Raw genomic sequence first — 5,000 nt, 5'->3', positions numbered from 1 at the left:
AACTTGTGAGTTTGTGATATTAGGAAGACTAATGGGCAGAAAGAAAGAATTTGAATACAAGTAAATGTGTCTTAATATACAATGTGAAGATATATGTTTGTTAATTAGGTGTCGCGTTTATAATCAGTTGGCTGAATTTAAGAGTAATGTGTAATCTATTTTCTGACGGGTGATATCTTTTATAAATTGAATTACAACTCGTTCTTGGATCAGTTTTTTGATACTTTATAGATAACTTGGCAACTTACACTTACATAGACAAATCCGCCTTTAGCAACGCACGCAAAACTCGCCCTAAAAACCTCTCTTTCTTAAACCACCGTCCGCGTGCTATGAGTGCAATGACGGTCTCGGAACTCCACGAGTCCACCTGTCCCTCCGCCCTCAGTTCCGATGACGCCATATATGAGTATCGTTAAGGGCGACTTTTATGCTCTAGAACAGGCAGTTTAAGCCTTTACAGCCCTCTACAATTCCGGTTAATTGAGCTCCACCTCGCGGGAGCTCCTTTGACGGGGTCGCGGCGAGGGAAACACAGCTTTAAATCCCCCCGCGGAAAGGAATAAATTACCGTGGCTGCACGCGACACTTGGGCGGCGAAGGAGGTAAATAGTGCTTTAAGACACCGCGCTATAATTTAACATGATCACGTGATAGAACAGAGCAACATAAGCTCAAACCTCTCGATATTAACGAATGATTTAGCATACAATCTTGTAGACTTTTGTGTAACGCTGGACCGCAGGCGAACCTCACCTCTACCACCTTAGGACAGTAGGTCCCTTCTCCCTACGTACGCGTCGGGAGGCCTTCGATAATGTAACGGGGCGCCGGAGAAACGTCCTTGTAACCCCCTGTCATAAGGGTGGAGATGGCGAGGGGATCCCAGGAACAATAACGTGACGGTGTTGCGGAGTTGTGTGCCGTATCGTGCATCTCGCGGCTCCGACAGGCACTCCGCGGCCCTTCTCTCTCCTCGCCCTTCCTCGGCGCCGTCTTCGTCGGTTCTCTCTCTCCTCCGTCCTTCGCTTTCGGATTTCTTGGCCGCTCGCTTCCAACTGTTCTTTTTTCGGAGTCTTCCCGGTCTTATAATTGCTCCCTTTTTTGTAAAGTCTTCTTAATTTGTTTTCTTCTTTTTTTTCCCTTTTTTTCTTCGCTTTTTTCTTCTTTTTTCTTTTTTATATTTTCTGTCGTTTTGCTGGTTTCTTGATTTTCATATTCTTATACTCTCTGTCCTGTCTTGTCTTTTATTTTCGTTTTCTTATGATTCTTCTCTTTCTTCGTATCCCCCTTTTTTGTTCTTTTTCTCCCTCTTGTTCTTTTTGTGTTGTTTATGTTGGACTTTATTATCATTTCTGTTATTGTTTTTTATGATACTAATGATTATTATTATCTCATTGTCGTTATCATTATTATTATTATTATTATTATTATTATTATTATTATTATTATTATTATTATTATTATAATCATCATCATCATCATCATCATCATCATCATCATCATCATCATCATCATCATCATCATCATCATCATCATCATCATCATCATCATCATCGTCATCATCATCACCATTATCATCCTTTTTGTTGTTGTTATTGTAAATATTATACATATATATATATATATATATATATATATATATATATATATATATTATTATTATTATTATTATTATTATTACTATTATCATGATTATAATAATGATAATAGTAATGATGATAATGATAGAATGATAATGATAATGATGATAGTAGTATTGTTATTATCATTATTTTTATTACTATTGATATTATTATTGTTATTATCATTTTCAGTATTATTATCATTATGTTGTTGTAAATGTTGTTGTTCTGGTTATTATTATTATTATTATCATTATCATTATTATTGTTGTTATTATTGAAATTGATTTTTTTTTTCATTATTCTATAGTCATTATGGGTGTTATTACTGCTATTATTAATATTGGTAATATCATTATTGTTATTTTGATGATAATGGTGATTATCTTTTTCATCATCTTTTTTTTTCTTCCTCTTATTATTTTCATTGATTTAATCATTCTTTTCTTACTACTATTGTTATTGTTATTATTTTTTGTTAATATTGTTATTACTATTATTGTTATGATTTTTATTATTATCAATATTTTATCATCATCATCATCATTATCATCACCGCTATTATTATTGCTGTCATCTCAATTGTCTTCATCCACATACTCTACTGCTATCATTATCAATACTATTAATGGTCCCACTTTTTTTATTCTTCACATACATCACATATATCGCTATTCTCATTTTTGTCATCCCTTTTATGAGCTGTGCCAACGCCATTTTATCTTATTTTCCTTTATTTATCTAAAACCTTTCCTCATATTCTCCGCCAATTCCTTTCTCTTTCCTTTCTTTCCTTCTCTTCCCTTGTCAACCCCTTTCTCTTTCTAGTTTCTCGCTCCTCCCTTTCGTCATCAAGAATCCCCTCAATTTATTTCGGAACTTCCTCTGCCTCCTCTCTGCCCATCTCTTTCATCTCGGATGCTGGTCTGCACCTTCGTCATTCACGTTATTTTCCTTCTTCTCCTTTCCGTTGTCTGTCTCCAGTCTTCGTACTTTGTTATCGTGTGGCGCGTGTCGACAAGGCGATGGGGAATGCGGATAAATAGAGGGAGAGAGAGGGAGGAAGGAAGAAGGGTAGTGGGAGAGAGAGAGAGGAGAGAGAGAGGGGGGTGGTGGAGTGAGGAGAGAGGATAGAAAGAGAGAGGGGAGAGAGAGAAAGGTGGGGAGAGACAGGGAGAAAGAACAAACACACTCACATACACACACACACGCACACACACACACACACACACACACACACACACACACACACACACACACACACACACACACACACACACACACACACACACATACACACACACACACACACACACACACACACACACACACACACACATACACACACACACACACACACACCACACACACTCTACGAAGAAATACACATACACATAGATATGTTAGTTTGGCAAGCATACAAACAGCGAGAATAATTGACCTTTAGGAAGACAAATGTATAAGTGAATAATTAAAAGGGTATTTCGAAAAAAAAAATTAAACAATTATTGAAACAGGTAGATAGACAGATCCATTATTTATCCTCCAGATAATTAGTTGAAAACAAAAAGAAAAAGTGAGTGTAAGTGTGAGTTTGTATGTGTGTGTGTGTGTGTGTGTGTATGTGTGTGTGTGAGAGTGTGAGTGTGATAGGGTGTATGAGTGTGAGTGTGTATGTGCGTGTGCATGTGTGTGTGTGTGTGTATGTGTGTGAATGTGTATGTGTGTGTGAGTGTGTGTAAGTGTGCGTGTAAGTGCGTGACGGAAACTGACAGAAATAGAAAAAGAGTTTCGAGAGGCCAAGAGTAGGGAGAGGAGACAGAGTGAGGGAGATAAAGAGGGAAAGATTGGGAATGAAAGGCAGGAGATAATACGATTATTGATGACGACAATCATGATGGAAGGGAAACCAGGTTTATTCTAACCACCAAGCAGGCCCAACAGCCCCTCCCCCCCCCTCCTTCCCTAGACTCACCCCTCCGCCTCTTCCCTTCCTCTTCTCCCCTAGACTCTTTCACTTAAAACCTCTTCCTTTCCTCCCTTACTCCCTCCCTCCCTCCCTAGACCTTCCCCCTTAAATTCTCTTTTTCCCTCCCTTCCTCCCTCGTTTAGACTCCCCCCTCTCCCCCTCCCTCCACCCCCTCTTCCCTTCCTCCCCACCCCTCTAGACTCTCTTAAATTCTCTTCCTCCCTCTCTCCCTAGACTCCCTCTCCTTCCATTCAAGACTCACCCTTCCCCCTCTTCCCTTCCTCCCCCCCCCTAGACTCTCTCCCTTAAAGCCTCTTCCTTCCCTCCCTTACTGACTCCCTAGACTCTCCTCTCTCCTCCTCCTTCTCTCCCTCCCACCCTTCCTCCCTCCCTCCCTCCCTCCCTCCCTCCCTCCCTCCCTCCCTACCTTGGACTTCACTCCTATCTCCATCTCCACTTTCAGCTCCTCACCATTTATGATGAAACTTGCCCTCTATCAATTTATTATTTTTTCATATAAATTTCTCCAGGTTCATCTCTCTCCCATTCCGTTCTTGGCACTTTTTTCTATTCTCATTTCTGTTTTATTCCTTTCCATTACTTTTTATTTGCACTTTCTCTCCAGTCTGGATGATGCCAATTACCAATATATTACTCATTTTTCTTCGAGTAACCACTTCCAGTTACATTTCTAACTGAATTTCTGTTCTTATCTCTTTCAATTTTCCATTCAATCTCCACTTAATTCCAGGCTAACCGCTGCCAATTACTCTCCTCTTCAACTTCCTCTCCATTCTGACCACTTTAAATTAGATTCCTATTTTCGCTTTTATTCCAGTCTATCCCTTCCTCTTTCCTTTTATCCTTCTATTGCATTCTTAACACTTTCAATTATCTGTATATTTATATTTCCCAGCCACTCTGGTCCTTTCAATTTGTCTTTCAGTTCCCACTTCATTCCAGTCTAATCATTCCAGTTACCCTTCTCTTCCGCTTCCATTCTAGGCTAGCCATTCCAGTTATCTTTAATTCCATTCCAGTCAAAGCATTCCAGTTACATCTCTGTTTATGCTTTCATGTCATTATTAGTTATTTCTGTTACCAGTTTGCATCCACATACAATCCATTTCTACTACTTCCTTTGTTCTCCTCTACTTCCCTTGCCCTCCTCCACTTCCCTTGTCTTCCTCCACTTCCCTTGTTTTCCTCCATTTCCCTTGTCCTCCTCCACTTCCCTTGTCCTCCTCCACTTCCCTTTTCCTCCTCCACTTCCCTTGTCCTCCTCTACTTCCCTTGTCCTCCTCCACTTCCCTTTTCCTCTTCCACTTTTCTTGTCTTCCTCTACTTCCCTTGTCCTCCTCCACTTCCCTTGTCCTCCTCCACTTTACTTGTCTTCCTCTACTTCC

General features: G+C 39.9%; 1 protein-coding gene across 1 annotated transcript in view; it reads left to right on the top strand.

The window, feature by feature from the left end:
- The window catches only part of LOC113813928 (solute carrier family 4 member 11), a gene marked incomplete in the record, with an annotated part of 680,863 nt that overhangs the window by 117,585 nt on the left and 558,278 nt on the right, over nt 1-5,000 (top strand).

The sequence above is a fragment of the Penaeus vannamei genome, chromosome 15 (assembly GCF_042767895.1).
Source record: "Penaeus vannamei isolate JL-2024 chromosome 15, ASM4276789v1, whole genome shotgun sequence".
NCBI lineage: Eukaryota > Metazoa > Arthropoda > Malacostraca > Decapoda > Penaeidae > Penaeus > Penaeus vannamei.
The sequence above is the reverse complement of the archived record's forward strand: the minus strand, read 5'-3'. Positions and strand labels throughout refer to the sequence as shown.